At 27.9% G+C, this 24,117-nt stretch overlaps 1 protein-coding gene and 1 long non-coding RNA gene across 2 annotated transcripts in view; one reads left to right on the top strand and one right to left on the bottom strand.

Moving 5' to 3' along the window:
- LOC109605141 (cysteine-rich motor neuron 1 protein) overlaps nt 1-24,117 on the bottom strand; it is a 330,447-nt gene that overhangs the window by 195,121 nt on the left and 111,209 nt on the right. The window lies entirely within an intron of this gene.
- LOC126264726 (uncharacterized) lies at nt 18,928-19,408 on the top strand. The gene is made up of 2 exons (XR_007547388.1): nt 18,928-19,047; nt 19,183-19,408. It is a non-coding gene; the product is annotated as an uncharacterized LOC126264726 (long non-coding RNA).

Below are 24,117 nucleotides of genomic sequence, written 5' to 3'. Positions count from 1 at the left end.
TTAGAATAGATAGATATAAGATTAAAATAAATTAGTCAAAACTAAAAAAATTAAAAATTAATGATTTTGATAAATGAACTAACTATGTTGCACAGTTTGAAAATAGATCTAAAAAAATGCTTTGAATGTGGATATCTGACATATTTATATTTTTATACATTTGTTTGATTTAAATGGTGTCATTATATTTACTATCGTTTGTTTGTTTCAAAACCTTGTACAACATGACTTATACAACAAATTGGCACAACATATCAATAAAGTATAACATAATCCTTTAATCTGTTTGGGCGAATGTACAATTGCTGAATCGGCTTATTTAAGATGACGTAACGATTGATTTTATCTTTAAAATGTATGATTTGAAGATTGTGCCGCGTAACTCCGGTTAACTGGGCGAAAATAATTGAATTTTCAAGGAGATTATTTTGTCATGTTCGATCATTTGATAAGTGGGACTCCTATCCACCTTGGGGACTCCATTTAAATGCAATTTCAATTTTAGCGACTCTCATGTTTAAGACATTGTTCAGCGTTGCCATCTTGACAATTTAATTTACCAAGTGGAGTCGTAAAAATGTTTGTACAATTTTTTCCTTAATAGTAACTCATTAATGAGTATCTTGTATTATGTTTTTAGTTGTTACATTCAGTATTAATTAATTAAATTGTAAGTAAGTAGCCAATTTATTTACAATAGTTTTATTTTAATAGAAAGCACATTAAAGTTTTATTACAACAAACACCTTAGGTAAAAGTACCGGTGGCAACTGTGCAAAAAAGCAACTTGCACATAAATTCGATTTTATGACACACGATGCAGTTTCAGTTAATAACATTTTAAAATTAATTTTATAGTATGTACTGAGTGACCTACTTTAAAAGCAATATCAAAAAAGTTAATTAAGGAATACGTAAGCCTAACCGACTACCTTGTGGTAAAAATAAATAACAATCAATTTAATCATTTAAATTCCCCTGAACAATTTATTTATGGTTCCATTAAGTACGACTTTGTTGATTTCACCGCAATTAAGTATATATGCGTTAACATATTAAATGTTAAATGCACTTGATATTTTCTAGAAAGCTCCAATGTTTTTTTTATGTTTATGGTTTCTGTTTAACTCGTAAAATAATAAAGATAATTTAAATTAAATATTTCATCAATTTTCACAATCTCCACACACCTTACTTAACTTATGCTGTAGTTTCCACGTATAAAAATACATTTTACATTTACTTAAATTAGGTATCCCAAAAGCCTTTTTTATCAATTAATATTTTATAATGGACACAAAATATTACTCTGCATTTAATGTAACTTCATAAACTTCTAACTGGATCAATATATGTGGACTATACAAACATTTATATTTATTATTATTTTATATACACAGTTATTTCATTTATTAATTGATTGATTAATTAATTTTATGTTTCAATTTATTTATTAAATTATGCACTTTCAATCACTCTAATAATAATTATTAAAATGATTAGAATTAATGTGTCATTTGTAAAGAAAACTATTGTCCACTTTTACTATGACACAATAATAATTATTAATAATTGTACTGACTAATTAATTGTCCCAAATTTGGTAATAGGTAATACTCTTCAGAACAACTCTCTTTTATCCTGTTTGCTAAACTTTCATTGTTTCAAGAAACAAAATTATCCTTTTTCAATTTAAATCACACACGTTATTTTTCAACTTTTTTAGAGTTGAGTTTTTATTTCTCTTAATGTTGAATGATATTTTTTAATTAGTTGGGCTTACAAATTTAAATTATAATAAAACTTTTCAATACAAACAAGTCTCATTGAATAATCTGGAATAATTGGATAGTGTTATTCTGGAAAATATTGACACAGTCTGAGATTCGTTAATAAACTTGAAAATTATTCTGATATTTACTTAATATAATACTCTTTAGAACAACTCTGTTTTATCTTAATTACTGAGTTTTAATTATTCCAAGAAACTAAATTATGCACTTCCAATCTACGTTAAATATATTAATTTTGAACTTTTTAGAATTTATTTAGAATTAATATGCCATTTTTAACCAAAAATATTTGTCCACTTTTTGAGTGGCACGATAATAATTACTACAAAGATAATACTGACTTATTACTTGTCCCAATTTTGAATGATATTTTTTAATTAGTTGAGCCACAAATTTAAATTTTGATAAAACTTTTTAATACAAACAACCCTCACTGAATAATCTGGAACAGTAGTGCTATTCTGGAAAATATTAACATAGCCTGAGATTCGATAATAAACTTGAATATTATTCAGACATGTATTTAATATAACAACTCTCTTTTATCTTGTTTACTGAACTTTCATTGTTTCAAGAAACAAAATTATCCTTTTTCAATTTATGTCACTCATGTTATTTCACAACTTTTTGGAATTAATATGAGTAATAATTATTATTAAAAAAATAGTACTGTACTCCCAATGTTGAATGATATTTATTAATTAGTTGAGATTACAAATTTAATTTGTAATAAAACTTTCAATACAAATAAACCTTATTGAATAATCTGGAATAATTGGATAATATTTGTTCTGGAAAATATTGACACAGTCTGAGACTCGATAATAAACTTGAAAATTATTCTGATATTTATTTAATATAATACTCTTTAGAACAACTCTGTTTTATCTTGTTCACTGAGCTTTCATTATTCTATACCAATAACTCAATAACTTTTTAGAATTTAATTAGAATTAATATGCCATTTTTAACCAAAAATATTTGTCCACTTTTCGAGTGGCACAATAATAATTACTACAAAGATAATACTGACTTATTACTTGTCCCAATTTTGAATGATATTTTTTAATTAGTTGAGCCACAAATTTAAATTTTGATAAAACTTTTTAATACAAACAACCCTCACTGAATAATCTGGAATAGTAGTGCTATTCTGGAATATATTGACATAGCCTGAGATTCGATAATAAACTTGAATATTATTCTGACATTTATTTAATAAAATACTCTTCAGAACAACTCTCTTTTATCCTGCTTACTGAACTTTCATTGTTTCAAGAAACAAAATTAATCTTTTTCAATTTATATCACACATGTTATTTTATAACTTTTTGGAATTAATATGGGAATAATTATTATTAAAAAGATAGTACTGAGTTTTTATTTCTCCCAAAGTTGAATGATATTTTTTAATTAGTTGAGCTTACAAATTTAAATTGTAATAAAACTTTTCAATACAAACAAGCCTCATTGAATAATCTGGAATAACTGGATAGTGTTATTCTGGAAAATATTGACACATCCTGAGATTCGATAATAAACTTGAAAATAATTCTGACATTTATCTAATATAATAATACTCTTTAGAACAACTCTGTTTTATCCTGTTTGCTGAACTTTCATTGTTCCAAGAAACTTTTATATTACACAGATTGTGTTAATTAAATTTTTCTCCAGATTTAAATTGATATCTCTGCAAAAGGAGCTGGAGTGCTCTGCCTGTAAAAGGAGTTGGAGTAGTTCTGTGTTATGTTAATATAAATAAAAGCACTCAAACATTCTTAACAATCTTAACTTATTAAATTTACTTAGTGTTTGTTTATATGGGAATATTTTAGAAATTACTTTTAAATAACTTAACATAAATGTTGTGTTCATATGCTCATAAAATGGTTATTATAATATAGTATAATTAGTATAAACCTTAATAGATGCTTACATGGCTAACATTACATATTCATATTGATTAATTATTACACGGGGCAATTTCCAATTAACTCTCTATTTATGAGTCGACTGTGTTGTACAGTAATCGACTCTGTTTCTGCAAATCACAAAGCAAACATCTAAAACTACGTGGCTAATTAATATATATATATATATATATATATTTTGGCAAAGATCAAACTTTATGGACACGCATGCATAATCATCAACTTGTGAGGTTTTGAACCTTCACCAATTTATGGTTTGGCTTGGAGTTTAACAAACTTTGATCCTGTTGCATGGTTTAATGATCACTGTACGAGTCTGAATTAATTACTGGTCGCGTTGCCTAAGCCTGCCCTATTATTTACTTGTTTGCCAAATAACGAGTCTATATCATGCTGGAACATGCATTAAAATTGCGTTAGGTAAGGTATCTTTTTTGGATCGTGCCACCACAACGATTGATATCTCTTTAAAAGAACCAATGTAAAGTTCATTGGGTAAAGTAGTGGTTAAACCAACAGAGAATGTGATTTGAAAAGCGACCGCTCGAGTTTTCCAAGGAGTTTCCCGGTCCTTATTGAGTTTGCAACTTCGTCTCCTTGTTCACCCTCGGGAGAGACAAGTCACCCCCGACCCCCTTAACTGATACACACTTCCAGTTGTATTAAAAGACTTGTACTTATTTTATCGTTTAGGGAACAATTTATTAAGTAGTTTGTTTTGGGATTCTGGACAAGTATTTTTTTAAGAATTTTTATTATGCGATAAATACTCAGATAAATAACCAAAACGAATTAAATCATGGGAATTTAATATATATTTTTTAATTTTACACGTTTTTCTTAGAGCAAATTTTTAAGTAGAATTGGATAAGATGATTTCTTTCATAACAAGGAAGATCAGATTATGTACCTTCAATTTCGCCAGTAAGGAAAAAATTGAGCTCAAACTATCGCAGAAAATAGAATTATGTTAAATCCTCTCTATCTGATAAAAAACTGAAGACTGTATGTTTGTAGTCCTTCATTTCAATATCTTATCACAGATTTTCCAATTCTGTTTTTCTGACATAGTTTTGTTTATATGTATGTATAAATATTTTTATAATTTATATATTTTATGAATTTTATATGGCTTATGTATTTTTATATGTATTTTATATTTTTTGATATATTTTATATACTTTATACATTTTATATATTTATTAATTTTTATGCATTTTATGAATTTTATGTCTTATGTATTTTATAAATTTACATTTTACATATTTTTATAATTTATATATTTTATGAGTTTTATATGTTTTATGTATTTTTATATATTTTATATACTTTATATATTTTATATATTTATTTTGTATATTTTATATATTTCATATGTTTTATATATTTTATATTTTTATGTATTTTATATTTTTTGATATATTTTATATACTTTATACATTTTATATATTTATTATTTTTTGTGCATTTTATGTATTTTATATATACTTATAATTTATATATTTTATGAATTTTATATGTTTTATGTATTTTATAAATTTTCATACATTTTATGTATTTTAAATATTTATTAATTTTTATGCGTTTTATGTATTTAGATGTTTTATGTATTTTATAATTTTATATATTTTTATAATTTATATATTTTATGAATTTTATATATTTAATATATTTTATATTTTTGTTTATTTTAAATATTTTTATATGTTGTATATATTTTATACCTTTATTTATTTTATATATTTTCATATATTTTATAATTTTATATATTTTCGTATATTTTATATATTTAATATATTTTATATATTTTTATAATTTATATATTTTATGAATTTTATATGTTTTATGTATTTTATAAATTTTCATACATTTTATGTATTTTAAATATTTATTAATGTTTATGTATTTTATGAATTTTATATGTTTTATGTATTTTATAATTTTATATATTTTTATAATTTATATATTTTATATATTTTATATATTTTATACCTTTATTTATTTTATATATTTTCATATATTTTATAATTTTATATATTTTCGTATATTTTATATATTTAATATATTTTATACATTTTATATATTTAATATTTTTTATGTATTTTATATATTTTATATTTTGTTTTTTATATTTTTGATATATTTTATATACTTTATACATTTTATATATTTATTATTTTTTATGCATTTTAAGTATTTTATATATTTTTATAATTTATATATTTTATGAATTTTATATGTTTTATGTATTTTATAATTTTATATATTTTTATAATTTATTAATTTTATATATTTTATATATTTTATATATCTAATATTTTTATATTTTTATTTTATATATTTTCGTATATTTTATAATTTTTATATATTCTGTATATTTTATATATTTAATATATTTTATACATTTTATATATTTAATATTATTTATGTATTTTATATTTTGTTTTTTATATTTTTGATATATTTTATATACTATATACATTTTATACATTTATTATTTTTTATGCATTTTATGTATTTTATATATTTTATATATATTTATAATTTATATATTTTGTGTATTTTAAGTATTTTATATATTTTTAAAATTTATATATTTTATGAATTTTATATGTTTTATGTATTTTATAAATTTTCATTTTATGAATTTTATATAATTTATATATTATATATATTTTATATGTTGTATATATTTTATATATTCTATATATTTTATATATTTATTTTTTATATTTTGTATATTTTGTTGATGAAGAAAAAAGATGATTTTTTGCAGAAATAGAGTAAAAATAAAGCAATAAATACGTTGCCACTTTGTATACTTTAGTTTTACCTTTTTGAATTATAATTTGTGTGTTAGTAATACAAATAATAAAAGCCTAAACTAACAAATATGTAAATATGCAAATATACACATTCAACATGTATTATAACATGAAACAGAGGTATTTGTACACACATGCAATTCTGTATGCTTAAACAAACGTTGTTTTTAATTAGTAAGTTTATTAATATATCAAAAATGTTGAGCTAAATATTTATTGGACACTTGCATGTATCGACCAGTGCTTAATTCAATAAATCCAGCAACTAGCGACCAAAAACTTCACAAACTTTTGCCCTCCACTCGAGCTTTTCATTTTCGGAAGTCATTCGGTTTGATGGCCCTTTACGGCTTTAAGATAACAAGTGATCAAAAAACAAATTTAACTTGGCTCGTATTATTATTAGCAAAAAGTTTCCTCTGTTCCCAGCAGCGGTGAGGATAAACACTGAAGTGATAAAAATTACGTCTGGACCGTACTGAACCAAATTGGATATGATACTTTTTTTTTGGATTTGAAGTCGTAATTGAGTGTACCACTACATCAAATATCCATTAACATTTAACTTATACTTGTATTGTTTTGTTCAGTAATACCACTTAATTGTGATTTTTTGCTGATTTAATAATAGGACTTAATTAAATGCTCTTGACATATGTAAATACATTCATGACCAATAATGGCATATACCTATATAATTACATATGCATAAGCAATAGTAATTACGTACAAAAACTATAACTATACATTAAAAGTAGTTAAAACTATATTAGCAGTAAATTTATAGATCATTTTCTAATTAAAATTTGCATCGTTTGTTTATATAATGGTGTGTTTGATTATGTTATTATAATTACATTTGAAGTTAACTAATGATACTGTAATTACCATTCTTTGTGTGGTAATTAACACACCATTGATCTGGACACGATGTAAATTGTAGCAATGAATTATAAATTACATTTGTAATCAACACTTATGAATAAATGGCCAATGCACAGGGGATGTTCTTTGATGTATTTTGTGCAGTTTAATATATGTCACAAAAAATAAAATATGTATTATAAAATAATAAAAATGATATTGGAATACTAACGGCACAACGTATTACTTCTAAATACAATTTTCTACACTAACCACACACATATGTTGTAAATTGTTTAACACGGTAATATGTAGCCGGTATGAACAAAGAAATAAAAGAAAATTTTTATTCGTTATGTGCACTTATTTTCCACGTTACGATGAGTACGTGTTTCGCTTTCGGAACATTACCGACCATTATAACATTCAATTCAAGCTGGCTTCTAAGCTTTATATTAAGTTAGAGTTGTTAACCAGACAATGAATTATCAGCCTGAAATAAATTTTGTTTTCAAACAAAAAATCTCGAGGTGATTTAGTAACATCATCTATAAAAAGGTTCTTCATGTATCTATGTTTGTTCGAGTTTGTCAGGAATTATTTTCTGACGTTTTGCTAGCACGAGTGGCTGACATCTTCAGAGGTCTGAGGTTGACATCTGATTGACGACTGAATGAAAACTTCGTTATGTTCAGTGGTCTTTCTTATCTATTTAGTCATTTTTGCGTTTCTGAGCAATTGTTAAGACACTTAGCTGAGTTATATGTTTGAAGAAAATTAAAGTGGACATTAAATTTGAAATATCTCAAAATTAATCAAGAGTATCATTTTTCTTCCAGCTTGTACAAATAATATAAAATGCTTAATAATTTTAAAAAATATTCAATGGTGTAGAAAATAGGGCAAGAAACTGGGGAGAACTCCCCAGAATCTACACTACTGTAACAGTATGGAAAAAGTATATTACATTGAATTGTAGGCATGTGTTTTAGGATAATAAATAACAAATTTAAACATAATTGGATCAAAGATTACTGAATTATGAGAAAAAAAAACAATTTTTAAAATGTAACATTTGAGGGACCGTATTTTCTTCAGGAGAAGCTTTATTTAGGTTTTCTTCAATATTCAAAGTGTTTTAACTGCTCCCAAATTTTGACCATCCATTTTAGAAACACTTGTATGATTAATAAACATAATAATTTTTAATTAAAGTGTTAAAAAAGAATACGAAGTGTGAGAATGAATAGAAAAGTCTTTTTAAACATGGAACTGTCTGTAAACTAAATTAACAAAGTGAAACTTAAATCTGAAATATCTCAAAAACGGCTGTTATAATCAAAATTAATCAGGAGTACCTTTTTCCTTCCAAATTGTGCAAATAATATAAAATGCTTAATAGTTTTAAAAATTAGTCAATGGTGTAGAAAATAGGGCAAGAAACAGAGGAGAATTCCCCAGAATCTACGCCAGTGTAACAGTATGGAAAAAGTTTATTACATTGAATTGTAGACAAGTATTTTAGGATAATAAATACCAAATTTAAACATAATTGGATCAAAGATAACTGAATTATGAGAAAAAAAAAACAATTTTTAAAATTTAACATTTGAGGGAGCGTATTTTCTTCAGGAGAAGCTTTATTTAGGTTTTCTTTAATATTCAACGTGTTTTATGTGCTCCCAAATTTTGACCACCCATTTTAGTAACTCCTTATATGATTAATAAACGTAATGATTTTTAATTAAAATGTTAAAAAAGAATAGAAAGTGTGAGAATGACTAGAAAAGTCTTAATAAACATGGACCTGTCTGTAAACTAAATTAACAAAGTGAAACTTGAATCTGAAATATCTCAAAAACGGCTGTTATAATCAAAATTAATCAAGAGTATCATTTTTCTTCCAACTTGTACAAATAATATAAAATGCTTAATAGTTTTAAAAAATATTCAATGGTTTAGAAAATAGGGCAAGAAACTGAGGAGAACTCCCCAGAATCTACGCTACTGTAACAGTATGGAAAAAGTATATTACATTGAATTGTAGGCATGTGTTTTAGGATAATAAATACCAAATTTAAACATAATTGGATCAAAGATAACTGAATTATGAGAAAAAAAGAAACAATTTTTAAAATTTAACATTTGAGGGAGCGTATTTTCTTCAGGAGAAGCTTTATTTAGGTTTTCTTTAATATTCAACGTGTTTTATGTGCTCCCAAATTTTGACCACCCATTTTAGAAACTCCTTGTATGATTAATAAACATAATAATTTTTAATTAAAATGTTAAAAATAATAGAAAGTGTGAGAATGACTAGAAAAGTCTTAATAAACATGGACCTGTCTGTAAACTAAATTAACAAAGTGAAACTTGAATCTGAAATATCTCAAAAACGGCTGTTATAATCAAAATTAATCAAGAGTATCATTTTTCTTCCAACTTGTACAAATAATATAAAATGCTTAATAGTTTTAAAAAATATTCAATGGTGTAGAAAATAGGGCACGAAACTGAGGGGAACTCCCCAGAATCTACGCTACTGTAACAGTATGGAAACAGTTTATTACATTGAATTGTAGACAAGTATTTTAGGATAATAAATACCAAATTTAAACATAATTGGATCAAAGATAACTGAATTATGAGAAAAAAAAAAACAATTTTTAAAATTTAACATTTGAGGGAGTGTATTTTCTTCAGGAGAAGCTTTATTTAGGTTTTCTTTAATATTCAACGTGTTTTAACTGCTCCCAAATTTTGACCACCAATATTAGAAACACCTTGTATGATTAATAAACATAATAATTTTTAATTAAAGTGTTAAAAAAGAATACAAAGTGTGAGAATGAATAGAAAAGTCTTTTTAAACATGGAACTGTCTGTAAACTAAATTAACAAAGTGAAACTTAAATCTGAAATATCTCAAAAACGGATGTTATAATCAAAATTAATCAGGAGTACCTTTTTCCTTCCAAATTGTGCAAATAATATAAAATGCTTAATAGTTTTAAAAATTAGTCAATGGTGTAGAAAATAGGGCAAGAAACAGAGGAGAATTCCCCAGTATCTACGCCAGTGTAACAGTATGGAAAAAGTTTATTACATTGAATTGTAGACAAGTATTTTAGGATAATAAATACCAAATTTAAACATAATTGGATCAAAGATAACTGAACTATGAGAAAAAAAGAAACAATTTTTAAAATTTAACATTTGAGGGAGCGTATTTTCTTCAGGAGAAGCTTTATTTAGGTTTTCTTTAATATTCAACGTGTTTTATGTGCTCCCAAATTTTGACCACCCATTTTAGAAACTCCTTATATGATTAATAAACGTAATAATTTTTAATTAAAATGTTAAAAAAGAATAGAAAGTGTGAGAATGACTAGAAAAGTCTTAATAAACATGGACCTGTCTGTAAACTAAATTAACAAAGTGAAACTTGAATCTGAAATATCTCAAAAACGGCTGTTATAATCAAAATTAATCAAGAGTATCATTTTTCTTCCAACTTGTACAAATAATATAAAATGCTTAATAGTTATAAAAAATATTCAATGGTTTAGAAAATAGGGCAAGAAACTGAGGAGAACTCCCCAGAATCTACGCTACTGTAACAGTATGGAAAAAGTATATTACATTGAATTGTAGGCATGTGTTTTAGGATAATAAATACCAAATTTAAACATAATTGGATCAAAGATAACTGAATTATGAGAAAAAAAGAAACAATTTTTAAAATTTAACATTTGAGGGAGCGTATTTTCTTCAGGAGAAGCTTTATTTAGGTTTTCTTTAATATTCAACGTGTTTTATGTGCTCCCAAATTTTGACCACCCATTTTAGAAACTCCTTGTATGATTAATAAACATAATAATTTTTAATTAAAATGTTAAAAATAATAGAAAGTGTGAGAATGACTAGAAAAGTCTTAATAAACATGGACCTGTCTGTAAACTAAATTAACAAAGTGAAACTTGAATCTGAAATATCTCAAAAACGGCTGTTATAATCAAAATTAATCAAGAGTATCATTTTTCTTCCAACTTGTACAAATAATATAAAATGCTTAATAGTTTTAAAAAATATTCAATGGTGTAGAAAATAGGGCACGAAACTGAGGGGAACTCCCCAGAATCTACGCTACTGTAACAGTATGGAAACAGTTTATTACATTGAATTGTAGACAAGTATTTTAGGATAATAAATACCAAATTTAAACATAATTGGATCAAAGATAACTGAATTATGAGAAAAAAAAAACAATTTTTAAAATTTAACATTTGAGGGAGTGTATTTTCTTCAGGAGAAGCTTTATTTAGGTTTTCTTTAATATTCAACGTGTTTTAACTGCTCCCAAATTTTGACCACCAATATTAGAAACACCTTGTATGATTAATAAACATAATAATTTTTAATTAAAGTGTTAAAAAAGAATACAAAGTGTGAGAATGAATAGAAAAGTCTTTTTAAACATGGAACTGTCTGTAAACTAAATTAACAAAGTGAAACTTAACTCTGAAATATCTCAAAAACGGATGTTATAATCAAAATTAATCAGGAGTACCTTTTTCCTTCCAAATTGTGCAAATAATATAAAATGCTTAATAGTTTTAAAAATTAGTCAATGGTGTAGAAAATAGGGCAAGAAACAGAGGAGAATTCCCCAGTATCTACGCCAGTGTAACAGTATGGAAAAAGTTTATTACATTGAATTGTAGACAAGTATTTTAGGATAATAAATACCAAATTTAAACATAATTGGATCAAAGATAACTGAACTATGAGAAAAAAAGAAACAATTTTTAAAATTTAACATTTGAGGGAGCGTATTTTCTTCAGGAGAAGCTTTATTTAGGTTTTCTTTAATATTCAACGTGTTTTATGTGCTCCCAAATTTTGACCACCCATTTTAGAAACTCCTTGCATGATTAATAAACATAATAATTTTTAATTAAAATGTTAAAAATAATAGAAAGTGTGAGAATGACTAGAAAAGTCTTAATAAACATGGACCTGTCTGTAAACTAAATTAACAAAGTGAAACTTGAATCTGAAATATCTCAAAAACGGCTGTTATAATCAAAATTAATCAAGAGTATCATTTTTCTTCCAACTTGTACAAATAATATAAAATGCTTAATAGTTTTAAAAAATATTCAATGGTGTAGAAAATAGGGCAAGAAATAGAGAAGAACTCCCCAGAATCTACGCCACTGTAACAGTATGGAAAAAGTTTATTACATTGAATTGTAGACAAGTATTTTAGGATAATAAATACCAAATTTAAACATAATTGGATCAAAGATAACTGAATTATGAGAAAAAAAAAAAACAATTTTTAAAATTTAACATTTGAGGGAGCGTATTTTCTTCAGGAGAAGCTTTATTTAGGTTTTCTTTAATATTCAACGTGTTTTATGTGCTCCCAAATTTTGACCACCCATTTTAGAAACTCCTTATATGATTAATAAACGTAATAATTTTTAATTAAAATGTTAAAAAAGAATAGAAAGTGTGAGAATGACTAGAAAAGTCTTAATAAACATGGACCTGTCTGTAAACTAAATTAACAAAGTGAAACTTGAATCTGAAATATCTCAAAAACGGCTGTTATAATCAAAATTAATCAAGAGTATCATTTTTCTTCCAACTTGTACAAATAATATAAAATGCTTAATAGTTATAAAAAATATTCAATGGTTTAGAAAATAGGGCAAGAAACTGAAGAGAACTCCCCAGAATCTACGCTACTGTAACAGTATGGAAAAAGTATATTGTGTGTGTGGATAATAAATACCAAATTTAAACATAATTGAATCAAAGATTACTGAATTATGAGAAAAAAAAAACAATTTTTAAAATTTAACATTTGAGGGAGCGTATTTTCTTCAGGAGAAGCTTTATTTAGGTTTTCTTTAATATTCAACGTGTTTTAACTGCTCCCAAATTTTGACCACCCATTTTAGAAACACCTTGTATGATTAATAATCATAATAATTTTTAATTAAAGTGTTAAAAAATAATGCGAAGTGTGAGATGACCAGAAAAATCTTATTAAACATAATAATAATCTTATTTTTACTTATTGACTATTAAAATAAATTAATCTTATTGTAGGATTGTTCACGTATTGCATCCAATTCATTTATTTTTAGACCGCTATGAAATGATCCTTTGCTTGGTAGGTGGCCCTTAAATTGGATTTTGGGTGGCCTTATGGCCCACTGTACAAATCTTCGCTTACAATTTGGCAATCTGACATAAAAAATATTGAAAAGCTTCAACCTGGCACTTCAAATGAAAATAAATAAACAAATGTGAGCTACGTGATTATTTTTATTTTTAAGTAATCACATACTACTCAATCATTAAATAATTATTTATATAATTAGAATAATATAATTGACAATCAATTTAAATTAAGTGGGTATGTAATTAATCTGATAATATATTCCACGAATAAAATCTCATTATGATTAGATGTTTAGGAAGAATTGATTATGTTATTGTTTCCTGGTAGTCGAAAGGGAACGACCACCATAACTAATATTAATAGAATTTCTGCATGTGTTGCATGTTGAATTTAATTACGTTTAAATTCTATAACGAGAATTTTAATGCAGACTGCCGGAATTCTAAATTAATATTAATACTACCGTAGAAAATTGTACGTCCACATTGTTTGTAAAATAATGGAACCCTAAACAAAACTATATTAAACGTTTGATGTAACATTAAATGAGGACATTCAAACCGTGGAAACCAAAAGAGCCTCTTCAAACAATAGTTGTCCCTCTGGGAAAACAGCTGCATACATTCAAGGATTTCCCTTCAGCCGCTGTGTCAGCCTACGTCTGCGTTTAGGGCGACAGCTCAGCACCCCCCATATAGAATTTCAACAAACTTGCATAATCTGACAGACACGTTTTAATTAGTCATTGCAAAACAGCCTTAGTTTTCATTATTTGTATTTTGTATAGTTAAATCTCCCTTGAATAATGGCTTGCTGAAATTGTTTCAGACTTGCTAAATTTCCTGAATAACGTATTATTATACGGCGACGTCCCTTGCAGAATTAATGTCACTCATTTTTATCGAGGAGCTCATGACAGGATATTTTGTATCATCTATGAGAAGCAATCAAGGTAGCTGGAGAAAATAAAATGTGTGTGGTTTGTGTGTGGAACAACCTTTGACAGCGATGATTGAGCTGAGGCCGCACGATGATAACATCTCAAGAAATAATTTATCCTTCTTGGCAGCACGATCAATCAATAATGTGTTTTTTACAGGTGGGTAATTAAGTATGGGGGGACCGGGAAGTAATGTCGCTTTCTTACATTCTATTCAATCGAATAAATTTTTAATAATTGTCAGTTCATAACATTAATTTTTTCCCTTAAAAGCCACTGCTTCAAATATTTTGAAGAGTGCTTCAGGTTCTTGTTGGAAATAATGATTTAGAAGCTTTTTTATCTGAGTACGGTATCATGTTGTTCCTCAATATTTCTTTATACGTAAAACGATCCATGATTCCCTCTATTCAAAGGAGAGGACCCATTCCAAATCCTGAAAAGCAACCCCATACCATTATCAACGTATCACTGTGTTTAACAGTGAGTATGGTAAACTTTGGGTTAAACCTTTCATAAATAGGTCGCCTTACATATAAATTCCCAACACTGATAACCAGATTAAACTTGATTTCATCACTCCAGATCGTTCGTTTCTAATCATTTAAAGTGCAGTGTCAAAGGGACCTGATAAACTCAACTCTGACTCGTCCATTCTTCTCTGATAGTGATGGTTTTTTAGGTGCCCTTCTCGCATGAAGACTCCTTTGTAGTAATCCATCTCTTACAGTTTATGGAGAAACGTTAATTCCAAATTGTCTCAACTAGACCATTTATTTTGCTCAGGAAAACATCTTTTTTGAAGTAGGATAAAATTTGTTTATCCTAAAACCTTGGTGGTGGTTTTTTTTGGTCTTTCAGTTTTATTTCTTCCTTCCACATTACCATTTCATTGTGACTAGTTTAGTAGTAATAAACTAATGCTTAGGACTATAATTTGAACTAAAGTAAATAACCGGGACCGGGAAGTAATGTCGCTTTCTTACATTCTATTCAATCGAATAAATTTTTAATAATTGTCAGTTCATAACATTAATTTTTTCCCTTAAAAGCCACTGCTTCAAATATTTTGAAGAGTGCTTCAGGTTCTTGTTGGAAATAATGATTTAGAAGCTTTTTTATCTGAGTACGGTATCATGTTGTTCCTCAATATTTCTTTATACGTAAAACGATCCATGATTCCCTCTATTCAAAGGAGAGGACCCATTCCAAATCCTGAAAAGCAACCCCATACCATTATCAACGTATCGCTGTGTTTAACAGTGAGTATGGTAAACTTTGGGTTAAACCTTTCATAAATAGGTCGCCTTACATATAAATTCCCAACACTGATAACCAGATTAAACTTGATTTCATCACTCCAGATCGTTCGTTTCTAATCATTTAAAGTGCAGTGTCAAAGGGACCTGATAAACTCAACTCTGACTCGTCCATTCTTCTCTGATAGTGATGGTTTTTTAGGTGCCCTTCTCGCATGAAGACTCCTTTGTAGTAATCCATCTCTTACAGTTTATGGAGAAACGTTAATTCCAAATTGTCTCAACTAGACCATTTATTTTGCTCAGGAAAACATCTTTTTTGAAGTAGGATAAAATTTGTTTATCCTAAAACCTTGGTGGTGGTTTTTCTTGGTCTTTCAGTTTTATTTCTTCCTTCCACATTACCATTTCATTGTGACTAGTTTAGTAGCAATAAACTAATGCTTAGGACTATAATTTGAACTAAAGTAAATAACCGGGACCGGGAAGTAATGTCGCTTTCTTACATTCTATTCAATCGAATAAATTTTTAATAATTGTCGTCAGTTCATAACATTAATTTTTTCCCTTAAAAGCCACTGCTTCAAATATTTTGAAGAGTGCTTCAGGTTCTTGTTGGAAATAATGATTTAGAAGCTTTTTTATCTGAGTACGGTATCATGTTGTTCCTCAATATTTCTTTATACGTAAAACGATCCATGATTCCCTCTATTCAAAGGAGAGGACCCATTCCAAATCCTGAAAAGCAACCCCATACCATTATCAACGTATCGCTGTGTTTAACAGTGAGTATGGTAAACTTTGGGTTAAACCTTTCATAAATAGGTCGCCTTACATATAAAATCCCAACACTGATAACCAGATTAAACTTGATTTCATCACCCCAGATCGGTCGTTTCTAATCATTTAAAGTGCAGTGTCAAAGGGACCTGATAAACTCAACTCTGACTCGTCCATTCTTCTCTGATAGTGATGGTTTTTTGGGTGCCCTTCTCGCATGAAGACTCCTTTGTAGTAATCCATCTCCTACAGTTTATGGAGAAACGTTAATTCCAAGATGTCACAACTAGACCATTTATTTTGCTCAGGAAAACATCTTTTTTGGAGTATGATAAAATTTGTTTATCCTAAAACCTTGGTGGTGGTTTTTCTTGGTCTTTCAGTTTTATTTCTTCCTTCCACATTACCATTTCATTGTGACTAGTTTAGTAGTAATAAACTAATGCTTAGGACTATAATTTGAACTAAAGTAAATAACCGGGACCGGGAAGTAATGTCGCTTTCTTACATTCAATTCAATCGAATAAATTTTTAATAATTGTTAGTTCGTAACATTAATTTTTTCCCTTAAAAGCCACTGCTTCAAATATTTTGAAGTGTGCTTCAGGTTCTTGTTGAAAATAATGTTTTAGAGGCCTTTTTATCTGAGTACGGTATCATGTTGTTCCCCAATATTTCTTTATACGTAAAACGATCCATGATTCCCTCTATTCAAAGGAGAGGACCCATTCCAAATCCTGAAAAGCAACCCCATACCATTATCAACATATCGCTGTGTTTAACAGTGAGTATGGTAAACTTTGGGTTAAACCTTTCATAAATAGGTCGCCTTACATATAAATTCCCAACACTGATAACCAGATTAAACTTGATTTCATCACTCCAGATCGTTCGTTTCTAATCATTTAAAGTGCAGTGTCAAAGGAACCTGGTAAACTCAACTCTGGCTCGTCCATTCTTCTCTGATAGTAGTGGTTTTTGGGTGACCTTCTCGCATGAAGACCCCTTTGTAGTAATCTATCTCTTACAGTCCATGAAGAAACGTTAATTCCAAGTTGTCTCAACTAGACCTTTTATTTTCCTCAGGAAAGCATCTTTTTTGGAGTAGGATAAAATTTGTTTATCCTAAAACCTTGGTGTGGTTTTTCTTGGTCTTTCAGTTTTATTTCTTCCTTCCACGTTACCATTTCATTGTGACTAGTTTAGTAGTAATAAACTAATGCTTAGGACTATAATTTAAGCTAAAGTAAATAATCCTCTGATTTAATGGGGACCAATTTAAAAATTCTGCTCATGTACTCCGGAAATTACACAGACACACACACTCACACGTTTTTTATTCGATTTCAAATATGGCCTTAAAATCAACAGTCCATTACAATCCCCCATTTCGAACAAAGTATTTAGTTCCTGAACCTTTCAAACGCCCTTATCTATCGTATATCCTATTAAATTCGACCAGGGATGACTTTCTATAAGGGTGGCGGCACACGGATGGACCTGAATGGCACGTAGGAAGTCCCCAATCCCGTACCGACAGATAGCCCATAATAGATAGATTAATAGCGTGGACTGCGAGTAAAAACGGATCTTAATGAAATTCCTGAGATTCTGGCAAGCCACGCGTGCCTGTGATGTGTTTACTGTTTAATTTCTTGTGTTGGCAATCTGTTCGATTGTTTAGACGCCGCACGGGAGGAGCTCTTTAATTATAACGTGGTGGTTATTTTAAAATCAATTTTACTTTATCAATTCTTAGAATAGTTTTTAATTTGATAAATTACGTGTTAAAAAACATGTTTACACTCCAGCACAACATTCGGGAAACCGGTGTAATCCATCATTCAATTTGAGTGCTAATTAAAACAGTTTAGCTCGGGGGATTATGACATCAAATATTATTTTTATCAGTTATTAAAAATACGTTGTTTTATACAAGTTTTTAAAAAATGATTCAATGTCAACTGAAAGAGGGAAAGTTGCAGATGTAGTAGACATTTAAATAAATTGCTGTGTATCGCATATTGACCAAAAATTGGATATCAGGAAGATGTGCGCCAGATGGGAGTCATGTTTTCCCATAATAGTTCAAAAGTGCGTCGTGAGAATGGTCCAAAGGAGTGTGTATGGCAATGTTTTACAATAATGAAGTATAAGTTTCGTATTAATTCATAACCACGAGTGAAACATGAATTAATAACTTGACATCTGAAACTCTAAAATTACTCTATTTTCAGGTTTTGTCACTTTTATCTGACTGTTTTGGTTAATTTGTCAATTAACTATATAATACAAATAAACAGTACCGAAAAACCATCATGATTTGTGTATTTCAGTATTATTATGTTAAAATCAATATTAAAAATCAAATAGCAAATAATTTTCAAAGTTTATTTGACACTCTCTTATTTTTTCAGCATTACTAGTCACCTACAACTTATAGCCTCTCCAATGTAAGTTACAGAAGCTCTGAAATCACTCTATTTTTAGGTTTTGACAATTTCATTTGACTACTTTGTTTAACTTGTTATTAACTCTATAATACCAATAAACAGTATCGAAAATCAATCATGATTTGTGTATTTCAGTATTATGTGGATGATACTTTCATGATATGGAAAGATGGACAAGAAAAACTAGATCAGTTTCTAAAATACCTAAACTCTCAACATAATATCTAATTCACAATGGAATTGGAGAAAGAGAACCTTTTTTGGATGACTTAGTAAAAAGAGTGGGTGAACATTTTATTTGACTGTTTTGTCTAATTTGTCAATTAATTATAAAGTACCAATGAACAGTACTGAAAAACCATCAAGATTTATGTATTTCAACATTATTATGTTAAAATCAATTTTAAAAATTAAATAGTAAATAATTTTAAAAGTTTATTCTATGTTTTCATCATTACTAGTCACATACAATCTGTAGCTTCTTCAATGTAAGTTACACAATCACTGAAATCACTCTATTTTCAGGTTTTGACACTTTTATTTGACTGTTTTGTCTAACTTGTCAAATAAATATATAATAGCAATAAACAGTACTGAAAAATAATCATGATGTATGTATTTCAGTATTATTATATTAAAATCAATTTTTAAAATCAAATAGTAAATAATTTTCAATGTTTATTTGACACTGTTCTATTTTATTATCATTACTAGTCACCTACAATTTGTAACCTCTTCAATGTAAGTTGCAAAAGCTCTGAAGTCACTCTATTTTCAAGTTTTGACACTTTTATTTGACTATTTTGTTTAACTTGTCAATTAACTCTTAACAATTAATTATGTGGATAATACTTTCGTGGTATGGAAAGATGGACAAGAAAAACTAGATCCATTTCTAAAACACCTAAACTCCTAACATAATATCAAATTCATAATGGAATTGGAGAAGGAGAACCTTTTTTGGATGTCTTAGTAAAAAGAGTGGATGAACATTTTATTTGACTGTTTTGTCTAGTTTGTCAATTAATTACAGAGTACCAATAAACAGTACTGAAAAACCATCAAGATTTATGTATTTCAACATTATTATGTTAAAATCAATTTTAAAAATCAAATAGTAAATAATTTTCAAAGTTTATTCTATTTTTTCATCATTACTAGTCACCTACAATCTGTAGTTTCTTCAATGTAAGTTGCACAATCACTGAAATCACTCTATTTTCAGCTTTTGACACTTTTATTTGACTGTTTTGTCTAACTTGTCAAATAAATATATAATATCAATAAATAGTACTGGAAAATAATCATGATTTGTGTATTTCAGTATTATTATATTAAAATCAATTTTTAAAATCAAATAGTAAATAATTTTCAAAATTTATTTGACACTCATCTATTTTATCATCATTACTAGTCACATACAATTTGTAGCCTCTTCAATGTAAGTTGCAGAAGCTCTGAAGTCACTCTATTTTCAAGTTTTGACACTTTTATTTGACTATTTTGTTTAACATGTCAATTAACTCTATAACACAAACGAAAGTGTAAACTAGGACAATCAGACAAGTCTGTTATAGTTGAACATGCACAGAAATCACAAGATAATATTCCAAGATACACAATTGCTTGCTTCGATAACTGGATATCACAAGAGAATGATTAGGAAAGCAATTGAAATCCATACACATGAAAACAACTTCAACAGAAAAAAAGCATTGAAGCTTGATAAAATATGGACACCAGTGCTCAAAAACACCAAAATCGCTAAGCAGATAAGAACGGCCAACGAACAGAACGAAATTTCTAGAACAGCAGTTGTCTAAGTTGTCATTTAGTTGTCAATCAGATGTCAAAGTGACACGACCAAATCAGACCTTTGAAGATGTTAGCCACTCGTGGCAGCGAAATAATTCCAACAAAAGTCAACCAATAAACAACTATAGATTAGGAAAACATTAAGTAACATTTACAGCAATATTCCATACTTTTTTCCGCCACTGTAAATGAGTTTTTGCCGGAGAATCCTATTCAGTATCTAAAAGCTCCTCGTCCCCAGCCTCTAGAGCACCAACGTGCAGAGACGTGGCGTCGTCCAACATCATCGAACAGATGATTGAAAGGTATTTCCACTTTAAACCGTTTTCTCGTGTACCATCCGCATTCAGCGACGATTGCACGGTCGGGGGTCCCACGTCACTCTTATAAATTAGCGCGGATCAGTTCTGTTTTTCGTGACCGTGCCCCGCACGTAAACAGCCTTTCAAGCGCCACGAATTAAAATGCATGCAATATTGGAACATCGGTAATTATAGGCAGCCGAGAGCCTCAATACATAAATAGAGATTTTCCATTGGGGATAGGATTTCTAATTGCGAACTGTTCGCATGAATTGATACCATTGGAATGTTGGGTCTGAACACAAAAACGAATTCTTGTCGGATGTATGGCATCATGGAGTATTAATCTTTTTATGTTAATTCACTCCGTCTGGATTCTAATGATGTAATAAGGAATGTCATTGTGATAAATCGTCAAATATTATTAATAATTGCTTAAAAAAAATTTAATTACTATAAATTGTAAATTGTAATCGCTGAATTAACATAAGTAGTAACTAATAATTTTATATTCAGTGATTAACTTTGTAGTTCTAAATTAAAAAACGGCATGAATAAGAAAGGTATAACCTGCTGTTTTTTTCACTTCGACAAGGACAATTAATAAGATGTAGTACCATGTAAAAAAAATGTAATAAAATTCACAACTAGCAGTTTCTGGTTTTCTTTGTCACTTAGACAATTCAAAAAACCAAGTTGAAATTAATGACCATTGAATAATTAGTGATTAACTGTGTAATTCAAAACTGAAAAAGACATAAATAATAAAGGTGCAACCTGTTGTTGTGTCGCTTCAACAAGGACAATTAATAAGGTGTAGTGACATGAATAATAACATCCAAAACTATCATATGTATAGTTGTTCAGGTTTATAGGTCGACGTTTGTTGGAATTGTGTGGATGGCATCTTCAGAGGTCTGATTTGGTTCGTGTCACTTTCACATCCGATTGACAACTAATAGACAACTCAGACAACTGATCTTCTACAAAATTGGTTCTGTTCGTTGGCCGTTCTTATTTGCTTAGTGATTTTAGTGTTTTTGAGCATTGGTGTACATATTTTATCAAGCTTCAATGCTTCTTCTTTTCTGTTGAAGTTGTTTCCGTGTTTATGGATTTCAATTGCTTCCCTTAATCATTCTGTTGGGATATCCAGTTTTCGAGGCAAGTAATTGTGTATCTTGGTATTTTATCTTCTGATCTCCTTCTAACAGTGCATGTTCAGCTTCAGCAGACTTGTCTGATTGTCCTAGTTTGCAGTTTCGTTTGTGTTTTTTAATCCTAGTACTTATTGAACGTTTTGTGGTACCTATGTATACTTTTCCTCAAGAACAAAATATGCGATATATCCCAGAAGCTGTTTGATGGTCTCTCCTATCTTTGGCAGATCTGACACTCGGTTGAATCTTTCTTGTTGGTATAAAAACAGTATGGATGTTATGGTTTAATAAGATTTTTCCAATTCTATCGGTAACTTTACATATATATGGGAGAAAAGCTTTACCAATCGTGAGCTCACTAGGTGGATTTTAATTATTAGTATGAGGTCTCATTGTACGTCTTATTTCTGAGTGTTTGTATCCATTGGCCTGAAGTGTTTTTTCCAAGTGTTCTTGTTCTTCAGCGAGATGGTGTGTGGCACATATCCTTTTGGCTCTTTCGGTTAGTGTTTTGATCACCCCTTGTTTTTGACTAGGATGATGGTTAGATACTAAAATCGACAAATTTTTTTTTCTTATTTATATCGAAAATCTTGTTTGAAATGGTAAAAAAAATATTATGAAAGTTACAGCTCTTAATATTAATATTAAGAGATGCCGCATCGTAAATTTTCATTTCCCGTTTAAATAACACGGGAACGGTGTTCTCTTGGATTTTGAAATTTTTTAACTCTCGTTAGAGATAATATTTCAAAATGTTCTAAATAGATTTTTATAGAAAATTTAACGCTCTACAAAAAATGTCTCTTACAGTTTTTTGATATATTCATTTTTTCAAAAGTTATTTAACATTAAAGTTGGATTAATTTAAAATTTTGACATTTTTCTCATTTTCTGACGCAACCATCAACTTTATGGGAAAATTTTAAATGACATTTTTTATAAAGAATTCAATTTCCTATAATTTATCTCCGAAAAAGTTTTTGATATTTTTTACAGATCATAAGTTATCTGCAGAAAACTAAAAATTTTATTAAATAAATATTATTCAATTGTTTAAAATTAAGCATTTTATTTAAATAAATATATTTCTACTAAAAAAATTGATTGTTTATTATAATCAAAGTAATATATATCGTTACACTAACAGACTTTTACTACAATTTGGCAATTTTTTTCTGTATTCACTTATAACTAGCAATAAGTGTTTCACGAAAAATGAAGAGCATTTACAATACTTATTGCTAGTTATAAGTGAATACAGAAAAAAATTGTCAAATTGTAGTAAAAGTCTGTTAGTGTAATGATATCTACTACTTTGATTATAATAAACCATCATTTTTTTTAGTAAAAATCTATTTATTTAAATAAAATGCTTAATTTTAAGCAGTAAAATAACATTTATTTAATAAAATTTTTAGTTTTTAGCAGGTAACTTATGATCTGTAAAAAATATCAAAAACTTTTTCAGAGATAAATTATAGGAAATTGAATTCTCTACAAAAAATGTCATATAAAATTTTCCCATAAAGTTGATGGTTGCGTCAGAAAATGAGAAAAATGTCAAATTTTTAAAACAATCCAACTTTAATGTTAAATAACTTTTGAAAAAATGAATATATCAAAAAACAGTAAGAGACATTTTTTGTAGAGCATTAAATTTTCTATAAAAATCTGTTTTGATCATTTTGAAATATTATCTCTAACGGGAATTAAAAAATTTCAAAATCTAAGAGAACACCGTTCCCGTGTTATTGAAACAGGAAATTAAAATTTACGATGCGGTACCTCTT

This window comes from Aethina tumida, chromosome 2 (assembly GCF_024364675.1).
Source record: "Aethina tumida isolate Nest 87 chromosome 2, icAetTumi1.1, whole genome shotgun sequence".
Classification (NCBI taxonomy): Eukaryota; Metazoa; Arthropoda; class Insecta; order Coleoptera; family Nitidulidae; genus Aethina; species Aethina tumida.
This window is presented reverse-complemented; position numbering and strand designations above follow the sequence as displayed.